The sequence below is a fragment of the Pelodiscus sinensis genome, chromosome 1, assembly GCF_049634645.1.
Source record: "Pelodiscus sinensis isolate JC-2024 chromosome 1, ASM4963464v1, whole genome shotgun sequence".
Classification (NCBI taxonomy): domain Eukaryota; kingdom Metazoa; phylum Chordata; order Testudines; family Trionychidae; genus Pelodiscus; species Pelodiscus sinensis.
The window spans coordinates 129869586-129886733 of record NC_134711.1 but is presented as its reverse complement, the minus strand read 5'-3'; the positions used below and the strand labels follow the sequence as shown (position 1 = coordinate 129886733).

At 42.5% G+C, this 17148-nt stretch overlaps 1 long non-coding RNA gene across 1 annotated transcript in view; it reads left to right on the top strand.

Moving 5' to 3' along the window:
• LOC112547430 (uncharacterized) overlaps nt 1-14968 on the top strand; it is a 49421-nt gene extending 34453 nt beyond the window's left edge. The window contains exon 4 of the long non-coding RNA XR_003091174.2: nt 14796-14968. This is a non-coding gene — a long non-coding RNA (uncharacterized LOC112547430). The remainder of the gene's footprint in view (nt 1-14795) is intronic.
• Nucleotides 14969-17148: the final 2180 nt, after the last annotated feature.

Here is a 17148-nt window from a genome sequence, read left to right as displayed (position 1 = left end):
AGCTAATCCCTGCAATAAAGGATGTGGTCTTGTAGATGAAACCTTGAATTGGAGAAACACTGGCTGTACTTAGTGTTTGAGTAATTGGTGCCATAAATGGGTGGCTTGGAAGTAAGGAATAGATAATGATTTTCAGGTGACTAGTGATGGTCCCACAAAGGGGGTGAGTTTCAGAACAATGCTGAGAACTTCCTGCTCCACTTCACTTCTCCGAAAAAATGAGACTATCTAAGATGATCACAACTGGCTGAGGATGCCTCTGAAGATAAAATGTCATAGGGCTGTTACATAGACCAAATTCTATCTAAGCATTCAAATTAGCCATATCTGATTCAAAATGCCCACCATTGCCTGAACTAAGCTCTTAAATTGTTGAAGAAGAGGACTGGATTGTTCCAAGTGCAGGGATGCCTACTTCAGGGCCTCTCTGCTGAGCAGGATACATGCTAATATCACTCAAGATTGATCCATGAATTATGACGGTGGTGGCAAAGAAACATGGAGATGATATTTTGTAATGAACTCCTGAAACTTGGTACAATTTCTGTCAAACTTATCAAATGGGCATCTTGGACTCCTGGACAATGTATGTGAGATTTGGAGAGACAAAAGATGTTGCCTAAGCTTTGTATCTGGGCCTGTAGGACTGCATTCTAGTCACATAGAGAAATGACCTGGGCCTGCAGGACCCCAGCCATGTCCAAGAAGATGTGACAGGCTCCTGCTGTAAGTGTTCTGGAGGGGAGCTCCATATTGTGGAGCAAAATCCCTACTTATCTCTTAGTAGCTCCTCAAACTGTCACAAACTGAGCTATAGGTGGTGCAACGTAATGGAAAGAGCAGGAGTCTGGCCTACTGGTCTGAGCTCAGTCAGAGGTGTGATCAGAGCCAGGAATTCGGCTATAGATAGGGACTAGGGCTGGAGCAGAGCAGGCACTGGTTGGAGCAAGGGCTGGACAGAAAGCAGGTCTAGCACAGCAGCAGGTGAGGAATGCATTCACTAGCCCCTGTGCTGTTGTTTCTACAAGGCTTAATTGGTGATTTGTTAGCTCTTTTTGGTCCAGACAAGCTCACTGAGTTGCTAGGCAACCAAGCCCAGAGGCTGAGGAGTTCCTGACAGAAATGTGGGTATCCATGTGTACACACCATTATACCTGTGTCCAGCACAACATAATGTAAACATTCAGCATAAATATGTGGAGCATGCATGAGAAAATACGAGACAGTATTCAAGTATGCATGCCAACCTAGACGCAACCTTAATTACCAAATATCCACCGTCAGACTTAATCAGCACAGATTTCCATTAGTCTATGGCAACAAAGTCAAGTTTCAAAAACAATCAGTTGATACAAAGTTTAAAACATGAGAAGATAAAGGCAGAATTTAGAAGGGATGGGAAAAATAAATGTTAAAAAATTATCCTCCTAGACTATAATGTGGGTGGATCATGGCCAGAGGCACCCCATTTCCACCTCCTCTGAAAGGAAATAATCTCTCCTGAAAGCAAATTGATACTTTGGCATAAATCAAGCTCAGTCATGTATATACTGACCTAGACATGAAGACTTTTGCAATACTGTGATTTTCAACTAAGTCTAATGCATATCTTTTCTCCATTTAAAAAAGCCTGATAGACTTGGCTAAATGTGCTGAGTTTGGAATAAATATTTGGTGAAATTTCTGGAAAAATTCTCATAAGTGAATAATATGTTAATCATAGGTAAAGAGAGCAAAAGAATGAAGGAAAGAACTGTACAATGAGTATAATAAAATCATAAAACTGAAAAAAAACCCTTTAGAGGTCATCACACCTAGTCCTCTGCACTCATTGCAGGACCAAGAACAATTTAGACCAGTGGTTCCCAACCTTTTCATGTATATGAACCTCTTTTCAATCTATTAAAATATCATGGACCCCCCCACCCTTCCCAGGGGAAGAAAGAAAAAGAAAAGCAAGGATTGGGCCCAGTGAGCCCAGTCCTTACTTTTAAACTTTCCACAGATCCCCTGTGACATTGTCACGGACCACCAGGGGTCCGCAGACCACAGGTTGGAAGCCATTGATCTATACCATCCCTGACAAATATTTGTCTGGGCTGCTCTCAAAAATCTCTAATGATGGAGATTCCACAACCTCCCTAGGCAATTTATTCCAGTGTTTAACCACTCTGACAGTTAGGAAGTTTTTCCTAATGTCCAGCCTAAACCTCCCTTGCTGCAATTTAAGGCCATTGCTTCTTGTCCTATCCTCAAAGGTTAAGGAGAATTATCCTAGGTGTAAAGATTCTCAACTCCTTCCTCCCACAAAATGTTTCTTCTATTCAAATCACAAAAGGAAAAGCCTTTAGTAACAGTTTGGGTGGCAAGAGCTCCACCAACATGGTCATTGTAATTAACCCTACACTGCAACCCTGTGACATAGCAAAGCCACACTGTCATGGCTCTCACAGTGGTACACTATCAGTGAAGGACTCATTTTCTTCTTAAATACCTGTGAGGGATGAGAATTCCGCTGGCTATAGTCTGTCTATAAATCAAAATTTTGTTAGGACATGTGATATTTAGAAAGAATGGTAGCTATTGTCACAGATATCCATGAATGAGTGTGGGTAGTCAACGCTGTCACCGAAGATCACACTCACGTGGGAAAATTACCTTCTTGCAACACTATTTGCACGGAATATTTTTACAACACACTCTGTGTGAGGTCTGTTTTTTCAGCATATACTCTTATACAGTGTGAAAAGGAGATGGAATGCCTGCCATGGTAATATTTTCAAGCATGCCATCATTAGGATGCCAAGAGTGCTAGCCTTCCCCTTCCTTGCCATCTAGTCTGGCACTATTTCTATCCACCTAAAGAATACTGGTGGAAAATTCCCCTTTTCCCCACTCTAGTGAAAGGGTGGGATATTTCTCTACTTGCAAAAAAATTAAAAACAAAAACAAAAAAAAAACCACCAGAAGCAGCAGCTGTACATCTGGATTGAGGTGCTTGGCTGGTACATCACTGAGTTATGCAATCCTAGTAATCTGCTAGTACATTCATGATAGCTGGATTTGGAGTAATATATAGCTACTTAGGAAAATGCTAAAATATTGTTTTGCTTATTATGGGGAAAGTCCCGTTGTTTTATCCCTCACGATATCTGACCTCCCACAGAGACAACTATGTCTTACCAAAAAGAGAAGGTGCTGAAACCAATTACTGCAGTGATACACAATACAGACTTGAAGCTCTTCCTTTTTTTGCCAAATCCATTTCTAGTCCAGCCTATGTCTGTTTAATTAGCCATATCAGTCTATGGTCCTTCTCTATTGGAAAACCATGTTAGCCTGCCAATCTGCTCACTAACTCTCCTTGATTGGCCAGTTCATTTCTCCTTCTCAAGCCTATTCCTTTTCCATCGTTAGCTCACGCGCCTATGCTCCATGATGAGATCCTTCCCCTCCATGGAAACTTGTCCCTCAAGAAATGAAATCAAACGCTGTTTTCTGACATGAGTACCATAATAAAGTCTTCCTGATCTCACCCCCACATTCTTTACAAGAAGCCTTTAACTTCAATCACACACACACACACACACACACACTTTTCTATTCGAACAGAGAAGTCTTTTACTTCTTCATAGAACCAGTACTGACTGGGAACTGGCAGGGAAAAATGCCCCCTCGCCCTATAAATATCACTAGGTCAATGTGCTTCAGCAGTAACCTGGACAGAGTGAGCTCTATGCCCAATCAGTACTCAGACTCTCTGCTAAAACTGCTAAGGAATGTTCCAGTTGTGATGATCTTTGTAACACAGATATCTGCCACCCACTGAGAACCAGACTGAGAAGCCATCAATTCATAAATTTATTCTATTTATTTTATGACATCACATCAGTTAAACTTCCATTCCAAAACTTATGGCTGAAAATACCTCCAGGCAATACCTTCCATTTAAGCTAAAAATGTCTCACTTCATCTGTGCCCCATCTGTTCTTCCTTTCCCACCATTGTAACTCGGAAATTACATACAACAGCTGAATGAGTATGGAAACAAACTTAAAATCTCTGTGGTAGAAGTTACCAGCAAGTGTTCATGTTTTAACTATAAGTTATTAAAAGCAGTAAATATGGCAAACTAAGCTATGCATCTTGCAAAGAGGGTGAACTCCTGCAAAGAGCCAGAATAACTTTGATGTGGCTATGCAGGGCCATGAAGGTCTACCACACAGTGTTCACTGCAGGATATGAGGAGAGCTAGACCCTTGCACTATTGCCTGTTGAGAATTTCCCACCAGAGCTGTTGAAAAGGCTGTTTGAGTTTATTTACTTTTATATCTTTTTGGATGTGTGTCAGTATTCTCTGAGACAAATCCTTTGGCAAAGTTTGACTTGGGATATTTTCCTGTTTCAGATGTAAGCCACTCAGCCCAAACAACCTGTCAGTACTAAACTTTACTTATTCTTTTCTCATTGTGAAGTAAATGACAATTGATAGTCTGGATGTAAAATGGCAAAGCTGTAGAACAGATAACCAGCCAAATCACACACATGTGAACCTTCTTCATGAGTGTAATCAAGAAGACAATCTGGTCCATCAATGTTCATGCTAGAGCATTGAGGGGCTACTCTGAGATAGCCAAACTTTCTCTTCCTGCCTCTCTTTCTTAACCCCATGCCTCTTCAGCTCCTGCCTTGGTCTTACAGCTGGTAGGAAGCACTGCCAGACGGCAGCCAAACCTGGAAAGAGGGTTTTATGCTGAAAGCAAGAGAAAGTTAAAGGTGTTTTCATGAAATATAGTTTTAATCCTACATGAGGTCAGAGAGGAAAGACAAAGTCAGGACAGTTACAAGAAGGAGGTGGATGGCAGGTATATTGGCCATAGAATGAGAAAAGCCCTTTTCCCTATAAGCTTAAAAGGGTTACTTCAGGTCAGCTAGGTCTAGTCTACACTAAAGGGGAAAATCAACTTAAACAACTCCAGCTATGTTAATTATGTAGCTGGAGTCCAAGTATCTTAAATCTTTGTAACTACTGGCAGGACTACCAACACCAACGGGAGCACTCTCTCAGTTTGAATTAGTGGCTTTTCACTATACCCATTAATTCAAACCTTGGAAGATAGACTGCAGCAGCATCGATCTTCTCCATAGAGTAAACAAGCCCTTAGGGACACCCGAGTCCAATTAAGGGTTGACTGAGACCTTTAACTCCCCACACCTCTGCTGAAAGGAGAAAGAAGAAAGACAAGCTGCTGCCGGGCTAATGGAATCAGAGAGAAAGGTTTCTCCAGAGTGGGAGGCTGTTCTTCTCCCTTCAAGGGAAGGATTAGCACCCTTGGGCTAAAAACAATAGCACCTTCCCTCCACCCCCGCAACTCCAGACAGGGGGTAGGAAAAGGTTTTCCCCTTCGTGTTGTGTTCTACATTGGTTTGGTTGACAAGTACTCTGGAAAATATTGAGACATAAACCCCAAGTGGGAAAATAAATGCCACCCAAAATGGGTTGGTTTATTTCAGGCCTTCCACTGCCTGAGGGAGAAGCACTGATACCTGTGCAGTGGAAAGAGGTACCTTATCACGGGTGGGGGCGCGGGATCTTACATTGCCAATAAGGCTATTTTGTATGCACATGCCTCTTATTCCACATGCCACACTAGCGGCGGGGTCTACGGAGATACTGAGCTGCAAATGTTGTGCTTCTCTGAAAATTAGGTTACCTGGTTCAGCAACATTAAGATTGTGACAAAATCTAAAAGAGAAATTTAAAAATCAGGCATAAAACTGACCCTCCGATTTAACTCGATCTTGTATAACTGGGCACGGCACAACAGTGATATTGCAGTGAAAGCTGGCAGCAGCTGGCAGCCCTTGGACTTAAGTTGCCTAACACTTTCCATTATAAGATTATTGCAATCTGTTTTCAAACAACACACCCCTCGATTGTTTGCATCAGAATGTTGAAATTTGGCAGAGGGGGTTGCCTGCAGGGCAGGCACATGCCTTTTTTTGGTTCTATATCTGTTCAGATTTGGCCAAGCGATAAAGGTGTTGAAAATCACCGATTTCTTGTGTTGTCTCAGAACACAGCTGTGTTTGTGTTTTGTCTTTTTGGCAGCATGCCACCCCGCCCTCCCAGATGCTGCAGACCTGCACGGGCACCCTACCCCAGTGCTGTACAGTACAGCAGCCCCACAGAGAGTGCATACTGGATAGAACAAAGACAAAATAGAGCTACCGGCAGAGCCAGGAGAGAAAACCTGAGCTAGGGGCTCACAGAACTGAGAAGGAGCACACGCCATAATTGGGGTTATAGTTAAAGGACATACTTCATGGAAAGCAAGGTTATAGCAGAGGGTTGAGTGATTACTGAAAGACCCAGAGCATGGGAGTGGGACATAGAGGACCATTCCACTGTGGCATAGGAGTGCATGTGCACAGGCAAGGGAGACATAAGGACACAGAATACTGGGCAGACAGCAATGGAATGATGAGGAAGGCTTGTTACATGCACTCCCATCGCTAGTTTATTCCCTGTAGCTAAAAGCCAGGTCTACCAGCCACTGTAGTCAGTCCTGTTGTTCAAGTGGTAACTGTGCTGAGCATTCAAATCCTCCAGCTGACACAATATGGAGGATTGGCAGAGTTGTACGAAGAAGAAATTGCTTTTGCCTTTGTCCTGTAAAAAGACCCCCATGGAGACCATACAAAATTACAATGAAAACGATAATTCAAGTTGCCAACTCAAGTATGCAAAAGTAAGGAAGTGCCATACTTTATGATGTTGCATGCAACTGTTCTGCTCCTCTGCGTGTGTGTATAAGTGAGCAAATAGTATTTTCTTCCTGCAGGAATCCTGCCTCGTTCTTTTAACCAAGTTTCTGAATGTTCTTTACATGCTACAGCTGCCCTGAGGAGTATTAAATGAGACAGAATACAACAAATGAGGAAACCAAATAAAAGAGGAAGGGAAGGGATGCAACGTGATGGGATCTTGTTAGGTTACATGAATCTTTCTTCATTTGACTGGTTTTAAATTTTACAAGTTTGAGGAAGGCCCAAGAAGAAAAAAGAAAGACAACATGGAAGGCTACCCAAGAGTTGTGTGTTTGAAGGAGGTCTTACAACTAAAAGCAAGGTGGAGGTTGAGGGGGTAGCATGGAGTCAGAAGTAAGATGAGGAAGAGTTGGCAGAGCACAGTGCATGCATGTAAAGAAATGAAAACAAGGGTTGAGATGATGTCTGAATGTTGCTTTGCAAAGCCTTGAAAGGGTGGGAGAAGCAGCCGAGCTTTGAACTTCTTGTTCAATTTTCACATGAATGGTACACATAGCCCTCGCACCAAAACAGACTCCAATGGCTGAGAGGCACATCTCTGAAAGGCAGGATTCAATAGGGAAGTAATGACTGGTGTGAAGATCGATGCAGTTTGCATTGCGCCTCTAGAAAACCCACTGAACAGTTACAGATGAGTTTGTAAAGATTCAGCCTCAGTTTGACTAATCCCCACCAAAATACAGGATTTTGCTATACAAATCTCACTGAGTATTGATCCCATCACACCAATACTTATCCCTATCCTTCTTCCCCCCTCTCCCCCCCCAACTCTGCAGACCTTACTGCTAATTCTGCTCCTTCTTAGGTGCTAACAGCAGGCTCTCTGATCTTCCTAACTTGGACCCAATGATGCTCGTCCTCCTGTCCAATTATCTCCAGATTTCTAACCTGCATTTCTTCAACTCCCACCAAAACACCTTCATCAGTTTAGATCCCACTCAATCTGTTTCCTAGCTGTGGTCTTCAAAACTTAGACACTCCTGGCTCTTCCTAAGGAACACGAGCTCATTATATGCTTCTGACCAAAGTTGTCCCATAAATTATGAGACTTCTGACCTAGATAAAGTTTCTAGACTTGCTGAGATCCTGCAGCAAGACTTTGCAGGTAGCAGCAAAGGTAAAGGACTTCTTGTAAAAGCCATCTAAAAAATGTGGCCTGATTTTCTCAACAACTAGCAATTCCTCTTGATTTTTTTATGGATTTAGAAGCCTAACTTTAGTCACCTGTTGTTGTTTTTTTTAAATCTCAACCCATGTTTGGTTTACTACAGTGTTGGAGAACAGATTCAAACAAGTCTTTAGTCTTTTCCTATTTGCATAAACTATCTAATAAGAGAGAAGAAGAATATTGTGAGAAAAGCAATGGAAATTAGCAATTTCAGGTTCATCTCCAGCTGGGACTAATGAAGTGTGTGTTTGCTTTGTTTCCATGCAATGTTTATACAATAATTATCTCAAGATTTCAAAGTATTTTTTCCCTGAGGGGTTGTGATAATATATATCCTTGCTCTTTGTGTTATTGTACACTGATCCAAAGGTTGCATAAGCTCTATACGTTTATCCTCTGCTGTTAGGTGCATGAAGTCTTTCAAATGAAATCTAGTGGCAAGGTTGTGTATGTCACCTAACATCCTATGGCATTTTACATAAATGTGGTGAGGGAGGTGGGAGGAAAGGAGATGAATGCCAGGGCTCCACCTAAATTTCAATTTGGATAATTACATTCCAATTACTTTGCATTTTCTAATGGAATCAATATTCTTCTTCAAATATTTTCCTGCGATGTTGTACTGGGTTTCTATGCAGTATTAAAGCACTGTTCATTCTACCCTAGAAGTGACTGCATTTTAGTAATAGGTAACATGGTCAGAGAACCTGAGGCAAAGTCCTTCAAAATCATTGACAGTCTTTCCAGGGTCTTGGGATCAGGTCTTTAGGGAACATTTGTAATTCATTTTTAAAATCTACAAGGCACCTGGAGAAACATCCTGAAAGAAAGGTGCTAGAAAAGGTAAACCAAAAACATTATAACGTGGAATGAGGGAAAGTACACTTATGAATACATGTCAGAGAGTAACTATTTAATTATGTTGCCATAGCAGGACAAAACAAAGCCCTTTATTATTGAAAAATTATCCTTTCCATTTTAACAACCAGAGGATTAGAGAAAATACCTGACTCAGCTGACATACAACCACTGAATGCTTAATGCTCAATAAAATATTTTAATCTTAATTTTAGGAAAAAAGTCTTTGTTCAACTGTGCATAAATTTTGATGATTAACGCTTCAGCTATGGCTTTAACACTGAAAGAGCAATGACCATTACTTTCCCATTAATGCTGATACTTACAGGGTGTGGTAAAATAAAGCGTTCATCTTTGGTTGTGTCAAGTGGAAATGGAGTCATATCTAATTACAGTATATTTCTGAATCTAAAATAAATGGATATAGGCATATAGCTATAACTTGACAATGATAGTAAAATCATTTATTCCTGTGTGAGTCAATGTACCAATTATTTATTATTTCTTTTTGGAAATATCGTATTGTTTAATCATACGTTTTAGTCATGCTTATTATCTTCTGGCTCATTGATATACAATGCTTCTTTTCAAATGCCGCCCAATGCGACACATGAATAAAGTTAAATTCTCAGATTTGGCCCTAATTTTGGATACTTGGTTTCATGACGTTAGAATAGCAGTAATGTACAGTTCTGCATGGAGTTAGCAAGTGTTATTTTATATATAAATAGAATTAAGTCATTGTAGGAAGCTAGTGTTCAGGAAATAGCAAAACAACAGCACTGTCAAAAGCCAGACAGACACTTGGAAAGTTTCTTCCATGGAGCTCAGCAGTTCACCTTAATACTGATTTGGTTCACACCCCACCCTTACCACTTCAGTCTCAGGCCCCGTACACAGACATGCTCAGTCCTAACCCACAAAGCACTTACCCTTCTGCTTAACTTTAAGCATCTGAACTGCCCCACTTACGTCAGTTAGGCTACACATGCTCAAAATTAAGCACATACTTAGGGGTTTTGCTGTACCAGAGACCTCAGATACCACAATCTTGACTTGCAGCACTCTTTCTCTTCCATTCTGTTGGCTTTCTACAGGGCATGCAGTCTACAGTGCAGGGGTGAGGAACCGTTTTTTTGGGTCGGGGGCCACTGACCCACAAAAAAAATCAGTCAGGGCTGCACACAAGTGAGAAACAAAACAACCCCTCCCCTCACCAGCATGGGTGTAGCCCCAAGCATCAGGGGCTGAATCCAGGCAAGCAGTAGGCTGCATTCAGTCCCTGGGCCTTAGGTTCCCCACCCCTCCTATAGAGCTAGTGTGTTTTTTCACTAAGTATCAGGATGAAACTACCAAACCCATGTAAACATCAGGATTTTAGCCCAGTTCGACAAAAATGAAAAGTAAGTGAAGTTTTAAATCCAAGGACACTGCCTCAGCTTCACCATTTATTTTTAATATAAATCTTAGTGCTGTGTTCTTTGAATTTCTATAAATATTCAAGGACAAACATTACCCTTGGAATATAGGCAGACTAGTCAAATCTTAGATGTAAACCAGGAGTGATAAATATGAAGTCCGTTCAAATTCTTCCCATTTGCATTGTTGTCTGAAAGCTTTAGTAACTTTCCTGCCAGTTTGTAATCCATAGTAGCTGCTTATATTAAAACATGTCACAGTCCTGACATGTTGGGAAGTATCATAGCCCAGTAAAATATTTGGCTTTCAAATTTTTGTTTTGCAATAAGAGAACCAACAGTCTAGATCGGCAAAAGCAACTTGGTTACTAGAGTTAGGACATGAACTTGGCTTACCAATGCCAGAAGGAATACAAGTGCCTCCTTTCATGATCTTAATGAAATCATTAATTATGTCAGCAGCTGAAGCGATAGATCTCTGAACACTTTGCACTACTTAGCAAACCAGCTGCCTTCTCAGTCACTTAGAAATCTTGGAAAATGGACCTCTCCTTAACCATAAATAGCTTTCCAAAAATGGGATTTCTGTTGCCACCTCCTCCCATCCTCTTCCTCAGGCTCGTCATGGCAAAGAACTCTGCTGATGTTTGAGTACAAAAAGTAGACTGACTTAGTCTGCTATACAGAGCAGCATTGCTGCAAACAAGAAATATACCACACGTTTCATTCACAAAAAAAGCTCTCTCAGTAGGCCGCTTTCTTTTTAGTTACATGTAACCCTTCTGCCAGGTAGCGCCAGCAGCAGCCAGGGTTGGGTTCAATATTTAGGAGTTCCTCTCCAACCATCCATCACAGAACTGGCTCGAGCTCCCACCCAATAACCTGGGAAATTCACACACACCCTGGGGCTCCTCCGGGAAGCAACACTTCCCCTTTTGCAAGCACAGAGTCTGAATGTGGAAAAGAAACCTTTAATAAAAGGGGAGCGAAGTAATGTGGCATTGATTTGAGAAAACAGCACAATCAGGGCTCATAACCAAACCCACAAGTAACTGTCCCACCCCTATAGGCTGAGCAATGTCCTTTTCCTCTTAGGTTCTCAAGCCCAGCAACGTAAATGTCCCCTTCACATGCCCAACCCTTCTCTGCACCCCACTCACACTTGTTGCCCTTGGTCAGGGCAGACCAAGTTCAGAGCTGCATCCACAGAATGCAGGGGCAAGAGGAGGTAGGAGGCAGCTTACTCACTCGGCTGGTCACTCACCATCCACCTCCTCACTCCTCTCTGCCCTGCTGGTCATTCACCTCACTGCTGCCACTCTTCTGGCCGCTCATTACACCTCTCTGCTGGCTGCTATCAAATCTTCCATTGGCTTGTGGTGGATTTGGCTCTGGACCAAACCTAGTGATTTCAGCTCTCAGTGATTCCAGATCTTGGCCCAGAGCACAGTCCAGCCACCAAAGACTCCAGCATCCACTGGAGTAAATTTAAAATAATAAAAGAGATTCCATAGTCTGTTCTAGTTCTGTCATTAGAACAAGGGGGGGGGGGGGGAGACAGGTTGAACCGGTCTTATAGCTCACACCTGGCAGGGCCAGCCCGAGGTATTCTGGCGCCCCGGGGATGGGTGCGTGGTGCCGTCCCCAAAGTGCACGGTGCATGCACGGGCCTGCTCGTGAGGAGTGGGCTCGCCCTCCTAGAGGATGCAGGCCTGCACCCCAGGGTGCACGGCGCATGCACGACCCGACTACAGCTGCTGGCGCGCAGCCCAGGCCCACTGCCCAGTCTGGCATGGTTCTCACTGTTAGCGTGTGCACCGGGCTGTGTAGGGCCCCCCAGCCGTGGGGGGAAGGGCGTGGCTGGCCAGCACTGTGGGGATGCAGGCGGGCCAGCGCTGCGGGAGCCGAGCGTGTGGCACCTGATGGCAGCTGTAAGGGTCGCCGCGCACCCCTTACAGTTGCCATCAGGTGGCCCCCCATCAGTTGGTGGCCTGGGCAGCTGCCCGGCTCACCCATGCCTCCGTCCGGCCCTGACGCCTGGATGGCATGTAGCCTGCTGGTTCAGAGCTATGCCCTTCCCCCAATTGGCTTCACAGAGTTTGGAAGAGAAAGCCTTGTCCATTCGAGATTCTTTACAATGACAATGTCTCTCCTTTGAACTGAATTAAACACAATCTGAATTTTCTGCATCCTCAATAACTGCAGACATTGGTGAGCATATTTCACAATTCCTGCATTTAGTGTTAACCTACAGTCCAGGAGACAGATGAAGCAAGTAGCAGGAGGACTATGGAGATAACCGGGCACCTGAATGGATGGATTCAGATTCACAGAAAAAGGGTTTTCCTTCTGTGTACCTTGCAGATTGGATCATTTCCATTTAAATTGCAAGAGAACTAGAGTAATAAACTAGAAGAGCTCTAAACTAAGCATAAAAGGAGATTTGGAGGTCAAGTAAAATGGGACAAAAAGATAAAAAGTGCCAAAGGAAGTCACAGCAAAGCATGTGTGTGTCTAGCACCAAAATGGGATATCAGAAGCAGAATTATTGCATAGCTAGGAAAGCCTACAAGGGGCTATATGAAAATTTGATTGGGCAAAAAGGCACAGAAAATATACATTGGTTCAAACCAATGTGAAAAGTGTGGTATGTCTACATTTGCACCCTCTTTTGAGAGAGGAATGCAAATGAAGACATTCAAAATTGCAAATGAAGCTGGGATTTAAATATCCCGTGCTTCATTTGCATATTCACATTATGGTACTATTTCAAAATAGCACTATTTCGAATTAACAGATGCTGTTAAGATGCAGTTATTTCGAGAGAAAACCCTTCTCTTGAAATAACCCTTATTCCTCATACAATGAGGTTTGCCAGTTATTTTGAGAGAAGGGTTTTCTCTCGAAATAACCATGTCTTAACAGCATCTGTTATTTCAAAATAGCGCTATTTCGAAATAGCCACCCTTCTCCCGTCTTAGGCTATATTCAGATCTTATTGCTTTTCTTAACAGAACATTCCAGAGAGCCAGCCAATTCTCTTGGTCTTGAATGTGGCACTTTTCATTCCTACTATCAACACTTCTTCCCTGGCCTCAGCTGCAGCAACCTTGTCTCCTCCAAGTCCATTCAAACAGCGCCTGCCAAAACCATCTTCCTTCTCGGTTTCTTCATTCATGTCACATACATCCTCAAGTCTCATTATCTCCCCCCCTCCACTGAATCAAGTAACAACTTCTCATCCTTACCTTCTGCAAGTCAGTGGTGCTATGGTCTGCATGTGATTCAGAATCCACCCTATTCTAGCAGCCCCCTCGGCTGCATTGTCTGAATACCCTAAACAAGGGAGTGGAGCAGGACCACCTCCTCCCCGTCCTGTGGCCAACTCTCCTCCAGGCAGAGCTTATTCCGCAGGTGCACTCCATTGGCACTGCCTGAGTGCAGGGATGCCTGTTAGGCTCGCTGTCAGTGGAGGGGGCATGTGCTGTGACATCCATCCACTGTACCTTGTGATTAACTTTGGGTGTACGTTTTTGGAGGCAAGAACTTTTATTAAGTGGTGGAATAGCACCTACTTCAGGGAGGCCATGAGACTTCCTGGCAGCCTGGAGATACTACTCTAGTATGAAATAATATTTAAAATGTACAAAAATGCTCTGAGCTGCAGATGGAGCTAAGATTGTTTTCTGATTAAACATATGTCACATTTTAACATTTAGAGCTTTTCCAGAGAATGTCTACCAAAACAGGCACATTAATTTCACAGTGACACTGTTCGGTAGAGTCTAATACACAGGGTGCCTTTTGCTTTATTTCCTATTCTTTTAAGAGATTAATTTTGCAACATAAGTAAATAGCCATAAAGAAAAGCCTGGACCTGAAGTTGAACATCTGCAACTAAGATAAGTTTGACACTGTTTGAGTGGGGCTTAAATGGATTTGTGGAAATTGGCTGCCCCACAGGTGTGGACCTGTCTCATACTTCTTCTTAACAAGTCAAAGTTTCTTGAAGACTGTGGAATTATCACAATTATTTTCAGAATGCTTGTGGGAACATCCAAACAAAGTACTTCATAAACAAGCAAATGAAACCCTTGATTAAAAATACTGTTCTGCATTTTGTACAACAGATTACATGGTACACAGCTGCCTTTTGTAGCCTGGTTTACTGCAGTTCCTCACATCTGTAGATGTTAAAATGAAATTTGCTCTCCCCCTCCCTTGCACCAGCCTCCTTGTGCTAGTTTTATATCGTGGCTGGTTTCTTTAGCGGAATTTATGGCTTTTCTCTAAGAGACAGATGTGGAATGATGTGCACTTAAAATTATCTGCAGGATGTTTAAATTGTCAGGACTAACCTAACAAACCCTGGTTCTGTGATATAACAGGTTTTTGTTATTCCTGCTAATCTTATGGCTTTATGTAGTATGTGTAGTGGTGTCTGGTGAAAACAGAATGGGACACCTTATTGAAAATGACTTGGGAGAGTGTTCTGTACTGCCACTTTGTCTTTTACACAGTTTTCCATATTTATGACTGAGTGCAGGCTTTCAGGAACGACAAAACAGAAAGCACAGAGTTGTAACCAAGTCTGATATTGGTATGTATGTGATTTCTACGAGATCCCATTTTCTATGACACACAGAATGCCTGGAGTTTGAACTTCAATATTTCCCATCTACAGTGTTGATGATGGTCTCATTTTGAAAAAGACAGCAATGGCTAAGATCTGGAATGGGCCCTCTTTAGAGTGTTGCTTGTGATGATTTGACTGCCTTTGGTCTGCTAGCAATCATGGAGTCCTGTCCTTCACAGATTAATCATGATTCCCTCAGGCATATCCGCCATAACTGCTTGCATGTGCACTACTTCTGTTGCTCAAGTAGACTATGCAGTGAACCGATGGGAATTCTATGTACTGTACTACATTACATTAGAGATGGCCAGTGTAAAACAGGTAAATTAGCTATTCCATTCTTTTTGGTTCTGATTAGTTCTCATGAGGTTATGTCTATACTTTCTTGTAATCCTAGGCTCAGAGTCAGGCTTGCTCCTGAGCCCAATTCCTCTTTTGTCAACACATACATTTATCTGACTTGGGCTAGCAATCCCTCTCAACCAAAGCCCCACAATACCCAGCAAGGAGTCCAAGTCTGAGTCCCAATAGGGCTTGGGTCCACACTTCATAATTTTGCAGGATGGCTATAGCTTGGGTCCAGCATCCACAATGGAAAGCTGCTCTCTATTAGAAGTGGATGGGACTTTTTTACGTGTGTGTGTGTGTGTGTGTGTGTGTGTGTGTGTGTGTGTGTGTGTGTGTGTGTGAGAGAGATCGTTGGACTCAGTGTCCACTCACTACTCTGAATCATGTAGAACAAGGACTTGAACCTAGGTCTTCCACCTAACTGGGCTATCCATGGGTAGGTTGTGCTTGTTCTCTTTAAAATGTTCAAAAGGCTAGTTTTCGTTCCAAAGTGGAATGAAAAAAAATGAGACAGCTCACAGTTTTTTACAGAACAGAATTCTTGTTTTCCAGCCAGCCCTGCTTACTATCAGTGTTTTATAAATTAAATGGAAGAGCCACGTTCATTTCTGGGGTCTAAATTATGTTAAATTAAAACTCAAACAAAACCAGTGACACAAATAAATGCCTATGTTAAGAGAATATTTAAAGATCAGGTAATGACTAGGCCTAGGTAATTACAGCTGAAGCTAAAAGTGTGCGAAATAGAGCAGGCTGAGCTTGTGGAAATGTTTAGATAACCTAAAGACACCATAGCTAGAACTTGAATTATCATGATGGGTGTGTGTGTGTGTGTGTGTGTGTGTAAGTAAGTCTGGCTAGAACAGGAACCTAAACTGAAATTATTTTTTATACCATGCATTATAGGTCCATCACTCTGCTACAAAGGATGACATTACAGAGCTAGCAATACAGGGTATGGACAGACCTTTAAAAAGGCCTGCATATACACTTTTCCTTTAGTCAAAATGGCTTTTGTAGCCAAACCCAGTGGGGAGGCACCATTATGATGCTATTGGCAGAAAATGCACCTAGGGGGAGGTGGTCTGTGACTTGTCCTGACAAGAGGAAAACTTACATCAAGAAGTCCTTAACCACCATGGACAGCTCACTGGGTTTAACCAACCAGTCCAACGCATTCTCAAACTCCACCGGAGCCACAATCTGATTTGTGTTTTATCCTCTGGAGTTTTTCCATGTACCACAGGAAAACAGAATGCCAGCTACATACACCAACACAGAATGCCAACTACATTCACCATGGAACTATATATAGTAAGAACAGGCTTTATGAATTAATAACAACTGACTCCTTGCCCTCAAACTTAAAAATTAGTCGTTTCAGTGTCTGCTACATTCTAAAAACCAGACAGCAGATTTGGCAAAGCATAATTCATTTCCACTCAACTCTTTTTTTTGCTTGCATGCGCTAAATGAAATACACATTGTCTAAACCCGTGTACTATTTCAATAGCTGGACCGTGGGAGCTTCTACTGATTTTAAAGTGAGAGAGGCAGTCCCGTTCATTGTTTAATAATACGGGTTGGTGTGCACCATCAGCGTGTAAGAAAACATCCTTGTCTTGCTGACAGGGAGGAGGGTTTGGTTTTGTCCCCCCTTCCCTTAAGTGATCTCTTTACCTCATTAGAGGCATACATGAAATTAGACACTGACTAAGGTGTGTCTCTAATCTGAGACCCTATTAGCACTGCGAGTGGGAGGAGCGGATCCCTGTGAGGAACTGCCAGGGTTTTTTTTAAAGCACACTACTAGACTTTCTGCCTCGCAAATAACACCAGGAATGTAGTCCATGTAAGAGCGACTATGTATAAGGAAACACGGCTTACAA